The 11,189-nt window shown below is 46.5% G+C and overlaps 1 pseudogene across 1 annotated transcript; it reads left to right on the top strand.

The window, feature by feature from the left end:
- Positions 1-2,661: 2,661 nt before the first annotated feature.
- On the top strand, positions 2,662-7,080 carry LOC147717282 (uncharacterized; annotated as a pseudogene). Its single transcript, XR_015296070.1, has 2 exons — positions 2,662-5,212; positions 6,583-7,080. The product of XR_015296070.1 is annotated as an uncharacterized LOC147717282 (transcript).
- The last annotated feature ends 4,109 nt before the right edge of the window (positions 7,081-11,189 follow it).

Here is an 11,189-nt window from a genome sequence, read left to right as displayed (position 1 = left end):
GCATCTAAAATACGAAATGCTCTATTTCGTTTTAATAACAATTTTGGGGAAAGCGTTTTTGCATAGTTACAATGTTGGTAGCAAACACAATAAAGGCAATATAATATCGAATTTGCAGACCCATTCCTTCTCAGGCACAGACTAGCATTTGATAATAGTTTGTCTACTTTTCACATTACTAAACCATGGACATCATGTTGCCCATGTTGTTGATTGCCCGAACCCCTCCACTTTTGACTGCATGTTTACTCCCTGCCCCTCCCTCACATCCTTTTCTGTAAAAATTGCGCCCTATCTCAACCACCCTCCCTCCTGTGTCACCTCAGCACTCATTCTCTCTATTGTGCCTCTTAATAGGTGGGGAAGTGCTTTTTCAGCAGAAACAAGAGGGTACACTTTTATCTACTTTTAAACTGGATAGAGAAAAGTATTCACTTATTGGTAAATGGGCTTAATGTAATTTACATTTTTGGCATATTAAGCTCAACAATGTTACAGAAATCATACAATCTAATGCTGAATAAATAAAAAGATTGTGCAAACATACGCATTTTAGCTTGTTGTGCCTTTCTGACCCCTGTTAGACTCGTTTTTGTGCCTTTCTGCCCTCTGCATCACTACATCTTCACTCAGCGCTACCCCAGCATCACTCGGCACCACCACATTATCACTCGGCACCACCACATTATCACTCGGCACCACCTCATTATCACTCGGCACCACCACATTATCACTCGGCACCACCACAGCACCACTCGGCACCACCACAGCACCACTCAGCACCACCACAGCACCACCACAGCATCACTCAGCACCACCACAGCACCACCACAGCACCACTCAGCACCACCACAGCATCACTCAGCGCAACCACAGCATCACTCAGCGCAACCACAGCATCACTCAGCGTAACCACAGCATCACTCAGCACCACCACATTATCACTCAGCACCACCACAGCACCACTCTGAACCACCACAGCATCATTCAGCACCACCACAGGACCATTCGGCACCACCACAGCACCACTCAGCACCACCACATTATCACTCAGCACCACCACATTATCCCTCAGCACCACCACAGCACCACTCAGCACCACCACAGCACCACTCAGCACCACCACAGCACCACCACAGCATCACTCAGCACCACCACAGCATCAATCAGCACCACCCAGCACCACCACAGCACCACTCAGCACCACCACAGCATCACTCAGCGCAACCACAGCATCACTCAGCGCAACCACAGCTTCACTCAGCGCAACCACAGCATCACTCAGCACCACCACAGCATCACTAGTTCAAATATGTTCTCTCAATGTTTCAAGCTTTATTACAAATGTCACAAAAAGATGTTAATATTTCACTTCTGTTCTTGGATTTTCGTCAAAATAAAATGCCTTCTCGACTCATGGGTTCACACTCTGCGACTCTGGGCAATAGCTTGCTTAATGTCCACAATGGCCCCTCGCGGCGGGATGCCTGGCTTTCACCTTGTGGATACCCTGCCGGGGCTGTCTCACAGGGGAATACCAGGACGGGTTCCCTAAGCAAGCGCCGGGACACCCACTGCGGGTAGCTGTGCGCTATATAAGCTTGAATACATAATCTTCACAAAAGTTATTTACAAAAGTTAAGCTATTGCCATTATAAATTACAATCACTTTTATTTAAGTATTAATTATTTAAAAAAAATAAAAGCCATTGTTATTTGTAATATCAATACATCTAAGTCATGTAAATACAAAACATGTTGCATTACAAATGCTATAGGTGTCACATTTGCGAAAGTTATAACTATTGGCATTGTAAATGACAAAGCTATTAATTTAGCTATTTTCAAAAACAACACATAAATAAAAAAATTGTCATTTACAAGACCAATAGCTCAAACTTTCCTAATGCGAGACCTATTGCATTGCAAATGCTTGTTGACATTTGGAGACACCTTTACCACACTTTGAAAAAAACGGGGTCAACTCCTGGGGATCACCTGGTTTCATTTGCTTGGTACACCACAAACAGGACTGGACTATTTAATGAGTATCATGTCAGAGAAATGCAGCGTGAGACAAAAGGAGGGAGTGGCAGTGGTAGATAGAAAGAAGTATTAAAAGTTGAGAGCTAAGAGTAAAAGGAAGATGTAGGGAGAAAAATGGGAAGGGAAACCGTGAAGGATAACTGATACCGGCAGTAGATGCTCAACCTATTGAAATGTCTCTGCGTGATCAAAATGAAAACTAGCATTCTAATCAAACATGCCAACTGACCCGATTCAGGTAGGAGACCCCTGATTTTCCTAACAAAAATGGCATCAAATGTAGCTGTCGGACGCCTAAAATTGCCTTTGGCTCAACTTACATCATTGGGAAAATGAAGTGCCCCCATTTTTTTTTATCCTTCTTTCGAATTGCAAAACGTTTGCATGTACTCTTATGTATTCTGTATTAAGTTCCGAATACATTTGGCAGACATTTCGGTGGAGGCGGTTCTTAATCAATCGGAAAGACTCCTGCAGTTTCGGTCTCAAGCTGGCTTTCATCTGCCGCTGCGTCGCTTCCCTTGACGTCACACACCGCTCCAGGAAGCAGCGTACCGTTCCAGCACGTCGCCTTCCAGCAATGCACTGACAGAGTTGGCAGTAATGATGCGTTGGAATACTTCGCTCACCCCTTTAACCAATCAAAACGTAGCTTATAAAATATGATGTTTGTGTCAGAATCAGAAACCTGAACTGCCACTTCTCAGGAGAGCTGCTCGTTATAAATACCGAGACAATGGGGCGGGTGTTTACAGAGAGCTCTCGCTACAGCCCAGATCACAGTAGGAAGAGACTGCATTTAATTTATGATTTAGAGTGCACGACCTCGACTCTTGTGACTCGAGGCACTTTTACCACCAGAAGAAGAAAGAAGTAAATAGGAGGGTTGCACAAAAAGACTGGGTCTAGTTCTCCAGAGACCACCGGATATAGAAGACTTGTAGATCTGGTGTCTGGCTGGCATCATGGGGATCTTTCTCAGCACAATCCACGAGGCGCTGAAGAGCTTTCATGGCCTAGAGGCCCGCATCCTAATGTTGGGGCTGGACGCCGCTGGCAAAACGACCATTGTTTACAGGCTGAAGCTGAACGAGTCCGTCGCCACCATCCCCACCATCGGCTTCAACGTGGAAACGCTGGAGCCCATGAAGGGTCTGACCTTTACTGTCTGGGACGTGGGTGGCCAAACCACACTCCGGGTCCTGTGGAAGCACTACTTCACCAGCACAGATGGGCTGCTCTTTGTGGTGGACAGTGCCGACCCTAAGCGATTCGAGGAGTCCCGTTCTGAGCTGGAAGCCATCTTTGATAACGACGATATGCGGGGTGTGCCGCTAGTGGTCATGGCCAACAAGCAGGACCTTCCTGGAGCAAAGTGTCTCTCAGTGCTGATGGAAGAGCTAGGGCTGCTGATGCTGGAGGGCCACGAGTGGCACGTGCAAGCCTGCTGTGCCACCACTGGTGATGGGCTGGTGGAAGGGTTGGAGAAGCTGTCGGAGATGATAAAGAAGCGCAGGAAGACTATGCCTAGATGGTGAAGCTGCGCAAGAAGACCAGAATATTCTAAGCATACAGCAGATGTACTGGCGTGGTATTCTGGACACGTATGTCAAGATGATCAACCACCAACCAATCAGCTTGCAATTGTGCTTTTTTTAAAATAGCACTTAATTGTGGTCTTCAAACTGTTTCTAGGGGCTCCCAGTGTTGACAGCTTTGGCAACTGAGGCACATAGAGACAAAGTGACTTGTCCAAAATCACACATGGCCAAGTAGTAAGGTAGACTACAAGTCCTTTCGCCATGTAGATGACAACTTAACTACTAAATTATATCTCTTTGTGGGCCTATACTGGAACTGTTGGCAGATAGAATTACAGCAGCTTGAATTTCGAATACTTTGACAGCTCAAGCTTACTTCAACAAAGACATACTGCGGTCTGTGGAGAAAGAACCTACCACACAGGAGGTAGTTCCAGCATGTTCATTCTCTCTCTGCCCTCCATAGTTACTCCTGCTTAAAGGGTCTATGCTTTCAGAATACGAGGACAAGCATTAGCACGGTGTCCAGGTGATTTGTGTAATGCCAAGTTTGAGATGAACAAAACAGATTCATTTTATTTGTACTAATAGTTCATGTTTCCTATTCCTAGCTCTTATTATGTTTAAAAATGAGTGTAACCTGCATAGGGGCCGGCCAAGTGTCTCCATGTATTGTGTGACTCCATCAGTCTGCCTTGGCCTTTAGCCAAACACTGTATGCTAATATAGCATGCAATACATGGAGAAAGGACAACTACAAGTATTATACGACAGAGTACCGTTGAAGTAGACTACAGGGCTGGCTGAAGACGTTGTCCATGGCACTAGGCCACTTGACAACAATAACCCATGTTGACGAATAATTGTAACTTCTGCATATTAACTCCACTGGTAGAAAAGGTGTATGTTTTGTGTGGGCATAAATTGTGTTTGTGTGTGTGTGTGACCAACACTGTCTCTGGGTGCATGTGTATGTTTGTGTTTATGCAAGCGTTTGTTTAAGGACATATATTTATGATAGTGTTGAAGGGAGTGTGAGGGATAGCAGTCTAGGTATTTTCTTTACATTCTGGGACCTGTACTAATATTGTGTTTTTTCATTATAAAAACAAGACTACAAGTCCCAGAATTCACAGAAAAGAAATCTGGACTGGATCAGCACATCACGCACGGGCCTGGTAAACTTGGCAGCTATGACAACATAGCAACTACAAGTCCCAGAGTGCAATTGACCATTTGCCTAGCCAGGATTAGCTTACAGGGTAGAGCAGGATGGATATCTGATCACTGGCATGTAGAAGTTAACCAGCCGATGAAAATCACAAACAAACACATAATCAGGTGAAACCACCCACACACACTCAGGCTGCACCAAAATATTTAAGTTGTCATTTGTGGAAGTGAACAACAATTTGACTGTGGTGCTGCTATGAATTCATATATCTGCTATGAGAGGAAATATTGTAATTCTTTCACTGATGGCATTCTGAGAATAATACAGTATGTCAGACCTGCCAACTCACACGGTGCCACCGTGTGACAAATGATATCGGCTTCCATCTTAAGCTCACCCAGTGAGGAGCTGATATCACACGGTGGCAAGAAAACGAGCAAAAACAGACATGGTCAGCGACTGGCTGCCGCCCCCCTCCCAACTTACCACACCAACTCCCGGACACATGAACATGAAACATGGTTATCTTTGGAAGGCGGGGGTCGCGGGACCCCCGGCCGTATTTATTAAGTTATAAAATTAAAGAATTTTAATAGCATGATGAATACATTATACAAAAAATCAGCAGGACATTAGATACAATATTGTCAACAAACTTGAGAGGCTAACCTTAACAGAGACTCTAATACAAGTTGTTCCTAACCGAAACTAACATCCTCAGCTAGATTTTTGTATACTACATTTCTGGCCATATGGCAAGGTCGCTAACCGGTGTCAGGTCTTATTAGCTGCGCCTCACCTAGGGATGTGCGCATGCGCAGCCGGGCCTAGTAATTACCCGGTCCACGCCGTGAATCTAATTACCAGCTGCGCCTCACCAAGAGATGTGCGCATGCGTAGCCGGGCCCGGTAATTACCCGGTCCACGCCGTGAACTCCATTTACCCACTAAAGGAGGGCCCTTACTCTGCGCCATCCGGTGACGTCATGAGTATGCGCGCGCGGGGTGGCTACCAGCCTAAGGAAAGCGTGACTACTCCAACCCGTGCTCCTTTGAACAGCAATTACCTTGCCCCTGAAGTTCTTATGAGGTGCCAAGGGCACCTCCCCTTGGGCGGGAACCTCCATGGGATGATGCCCGCCCCCTCAGACCTTAAAATAGCTGCTCACCGGTCATGACCTTACCGCATGCCCCAAACCTAATAAATACGACGACCTATGGAAGAAAAGAGCTAAAGGACAACTACTCTAACTAAATATCACATCAAAATCAACATATCGCTACAAAGGAGAGAAGGTCCTAACACAAACACCACCATGCAGCATATTATAGCATATTTCACTAAACGGGGAAAAAAGGCCTAAAATACACTTACCAACAAAATACTTTAGTCACATAACGCACGTTAAACCAGGCCTTGTGCTAGTAATAACCCAGCAAAGTATATGTACATTGAACTAAAACAGCTTCGACCGAGTAGTTCCAGGGATGGTGGGTGGGAAAACGAGAAGCCCCGAGCGCGGGGCACGACACACTGTGGGGGAGCGTCCAGAGAACAAGAGGGTCTCCTGGGCGCTCCCCGCTTCTTTATCCCCAAGGGGCCAGGTGAGGGCGGCACGCCCCCACCCAGCCCCTCCTGCAGCCCGCCCCCCGACCCGGAAGCCCTAAAATGACATCCGGGTCAAAGGGGGGCGCAAACCAATCGGTGGCGAGGCGCGCCCGGAAGGGCACGCCCCTCCACCGAGGAGCTCTGAGGAGGGGGACGGTCGCCGCGCCGCCATGCGGGCGGGGGGGCCAAGAGCCCCCCCTTTTCATTTCCAGCCTTTTTTTGAAGGCTTTGCACTGCCGATGTCCATTAAGGGATGTGAAAACACCATGCTTTCATTTAAAAACAGGGTTTGGGGGCGAGTGGGGCAAAAGTACTTCTCAGCACAAGGCCCTGCCGCCCCAAGGCCCCATCCCCTCCTCCACAGTGAAATATTTGTTTTAGTTGGCAGGATGAGGATCCATCCAGTATAGAACATACTCTGTTTCATTTACATATTGTAATGAAACAGCGTGTTTTCTATACTGGATCCTCGTTGAAACCGATTTCTGAATCTTATGTTGTCTTAATTTACTCAACAGAATATATTCTTTAATACTATTTGCACAGTTATACTTGCTTTTTTGCAGATTATGTTTTGCACTGATACATTTTTAATTAACAGTTATTATTATATACAGTTCTGTAATTTTGAACTTTTGTTTTGCATTCTCATAATGGGGAATCTATTTAAATATTTTTTCTAAAAAAAATAAACATTACATACATTTGAAGTTACTGCTTGATGTCTGTTTTTTTTGAAGATCAGTGAATGAGAGACCGAGCATTTGCTAGAATAAGCACCGCACATCAGCACCGAAACAGCTCACTGTGTGCTCCCAAGAACTCAGGGAGGTAGCAGAAACCATACTTATTCACTGGCTCAACTGTTAGTCCAGGTATTAACCTTAGCTGGTTCTTGCCTGGGACGATGACTACATTACAGGCTTCAGGGCCGGTCTCTTGCAAAAGCATATGATCCTATTCCTCACTAGCATCACTAAAGCTAAACACAGGGGCATTAGCTTAGTCAGTAATATTTGGGGTGGTGTGAGCTGCATACTCAACTTTAAAAGACGTGGTGGGCTGAGGCGTGGTTTGCGGTGTGCAGAGGTATGGAAATTAGTAAAAAGCTTGGAAAAATAAGGTATATTGTTGGTAGCAGTAATACATAGATAGAAATATTCGCTAGAAAAACAACTTCACACACCCCTAATTAGTAATATGTTACAAAGCTCAGTGGAGCAACGAACCAAAACAAATTTTAGCCTACACAATGCCACATTTACATGGCATGCACTAGTAGATATGAAAGATGTGGCGTTTTGCCACTCTTGTACACGTTTAACCCCTTCACTGCGGCGGCTATTCCGCCGCAGTGCTAAGGGGGCGGGGCGGCCGCGCGTCGGCCGCATGCTGGTGACGGAACCGCTCCGTCACCAGCGTCGGTTGACCTGTGCTTGTGACGGAGCGGTTCCGTCATGGCCCGCCCCGCTCAATAGAACGTCAGCGCAGGCGCGAAATTCGCGCCAACCGGGCCATGACGGAACCGCTCCGTCATCAGCACAGGTCACCCGTAGCTGGTGACGGAGCGGTTCCGTCATCAGCACTCAACGGGTTAATTTGTCCCTTCCATGGAGCTTGACCAAGTACTAATTGCTTCCTTTTTGATTAGTGTGTTTCTGATGCTTGTGCTGGGATTGAGTTGTTTTTTATTCCCCAGCTAGCCAGCTGAGCTCCTCCTCGCAACTCCTGATGCAGACCCCCATATTTAAGCGCCATAGGCTGGGGGGTTGCTCGCTTGTTAAGAAAGCTAGTGTTGCCTGGAATGCCCCTCCCTGGGCGCTTCGGAGCTTTCAGGATCTTGTGATGTTTAAAAAACATCTTACAATATTCTTGTTCTAGCCATTTTTGGTTCTGTCTGCCTTTACCTTTGCAAGTGCCGGGACACTCGACTGAGTAGCTGAGCGCGATATAAATCTATTGCACATAACTTAACATCATTGAGTTACTTTTTTTCCTTTATTCTTCCTCATGGTACTCGTTGTTTGTTCCCCCGTGCCCCCTCTTGCATCAGTATGTGTACCACTACCCTAACCACCACTCTCACCACCAACACCGCCACCCTAACTGCTACCACTGTAACCAGCTTACCACCCTACTACCACCACCACCTCTCTTTCAGCACCTTAACAACCCTGCTACCTTACCACCGTAACTGTCATCACTCTAACCACCAGCACCCTAAACACAACCATCACACCCACCTCTTTTCCCACCCTAGCCTAAACACCAACTACTTCATCTCCCTCACCACCCTACCACTATGACCACTATCCTACCACCACCACCACCACCCTAACTACCACCAGGCCGACCTTTTTATGTCTGAGTGCCAGGATACCCGTAGGGTGGCAGTCGCGCTATATAAAAGCTCAATTCAATTCAATACAACGCTATCCCTCTCACCACCACAAAACCACCACTATCCTACCACCACTACCGCCCTAACCACCACCACCCTAACTACCATTACCACATTTATCACCACTACCCTTACCACCACTACCCTTAGCACCATATCTACCACCACCACCACCATCCCGCCACCACCCTCACTACCCCCTCACCACCATCCCACTCACTACCCTCACCAGAGTTACCACCACCACTGCTATTCTCACCACCACCACCCTCACCAACACTACCACCCTCACCAACACTACCCTAAGCCTCCTACCATAACTACCTCCACCCTTTCACTAAGCATGGCTCTCAGTTGCGGTAGCAGTTTTTCATTTTTTACAACCATTTCCAACTCATTACCTGATTGTTGCTTTCATTGAAAGTTGTAACCTATGTTTGCATTTGTTTACACTGTAGTAACTTGTTCTTGCCTAAAACTTTGCCTCTTGGTATTGAGTAAAACCAAGTCAGATCAAAGATTAACACACATCTACATTTTGTCCATAGCTTAAGGAGAGCAGTATGTTGAGAAGGAACTCTATGGTAGGATGTTGCTGTGAACCCTGGGGCAAGTGCTTGTTGTGTAAATTCAGATTTGCATAAACTTCATATCTGATTGTCTTGTACATTTTAGTTGCTGTGCAATGGAAATAAGAAAACTTAGGGGCCGATTCCTATGGCGGACGGACTCAGATCCGTCCAACATCCGTCAGGAGCCGTAACCGACCGACCTGCTGTCGTCGGTTACGGCCCTGCAAGTATGATGCAACCGAACCCTGTTCGGTCACACTCGTATACCTCCCAATGGGAGCATGCATTCCGACCAGAATGCATGCCTGCATTGTGAAAAGCAGGGGTGCAGTTCATCCCGGCACCCCAAGGTGCCTGCCACCGGGTGCAGGGATCAACAGAGCCATTCTGCGGCCTCCCACCCATGGGGGCCCCCAGAGACAGTTTCCGATTGCCTTTTCGTGCCGGAAACACCGGCACGAAAAAGGCAGTGAAAAACTGCCATCGTACTCCCTCGGTCGTAAAGAGGTGACCGGGGGAGTACTGAAGGATTTCCGGACAGCGGACGGGCTCTCCGAGTCCGTTGTAAGCCATTCATAAATCCGAGTCAGATTCTTTTCTGACCGAGCCCATAGGAATGGCTCGGTCGTAAAGGAATCCGGCTGGCACATTCCGATAAGGTCGGAAGGGCTCCAAACATTGTTCAAGCCCTTCCAACCCAGATCGGAATCGGGCCCTTAGTGTTCATCAAATGACATGCTTTTAATAAAGCAACCTGCAAACACAGTCAATATTGCTTTGAAGACTGCTTTAGGGGTTTATCTTGCTCTTCTTGTGATTGTCCTTTCCCTGGAGCATTCCCTCATTTCTTGTGTTCTTCCACTGTCTACTTTTCAGGCACTCTTTTTCTCTTTTTGGTTTAGCACTCCATGAGAATATGTGTGTTTTCCAGCTGTCTCCCTCATGTACTTCTACTCGTTCCTACACTGTGCTCCATGTTTTCTCTTGCCTGTGTGCATCTCTAACATCCACTCTGTGTTGTGATTGTCCTTGTTTGCTTCTTCACATTGGTTTTTCACCTGTGTGCTTCTCCCCATTTCATATTTCTCTCTCTCTCGCCTGTATCGCTCTGTTCATTGCACTCTACGTTGTTCTCCTTTGCATGTGTTGTGCACTTCTCCCACCACCCTATGTGTTTCTTCTGTTCCTGTCCTCCCTGATTCATGCCTCTACCAGTGCCCGGTGTGTTGCTTCCACCCTAGCTCTCCTTATTACCTCCTCCCACCCATTTTCTTTAAAAAAAAGGTGCTAACTTTTAAAAGAAATTATCATTACAATGTGGATCAGTAAATAAAAAAGGAGAAAAAAACAGTGCATTTAGTAGGCACATGCATGTGTGGTGCACATGCCTACCAAATGACATTGCTGCTGTGGCTGCATCATAGCACCATTATTTTGTTTACTTTTATGCTGCACAGGACTGCTAAATTGCAAAGCCAATAGTTCCCAAAGCTGAGACATATTGGCTTTGCCAATGCTTTATTTACCTGCGCTCTTTAAAGTAAGTCCTAATTTTAAAAAATGCCCTTTGCAAGGTCACAGGCCAAGAAATTGTGCAAGCATAAAGAAATTTATCAAGCCCTTGCTCCTAGATTATGTTCAGTGCTTAATCTGTCTTTTGAAGCCGGCTAAAGCAAAACCAAAGAGGATGATGGAAGGAGTGTTGAACATTGCAAGCACTCACCCCCAGTCAACTGAGCTGGGTTTAATCCATCATCATTCTTTAGCTCACTCCGCCACCCCAGTTCAGACATGGCCATATGCAATCAGTCTGACCCTGTGCCTCATGGGAACAGTCCAGCCCGAA

Source organism: Lissotriton vulgaris, chromosome 5, assembly GCF_964263255.1.
Source record: "Lissotriton vulgaris chromosome 5, aLisVul1.2, whole genome shotgun sequence".
Classification (NCBI taxonomy): domain Eukaryota; kingdom Metazoa; phylum Chordata; class Amphibia; order Caudata; family Salamandridae; genus Lissotriton; species Lissotriton vulgaris.
This window is presented reverse-complemented; position numbering and strand designations above follow the sequence as displayed.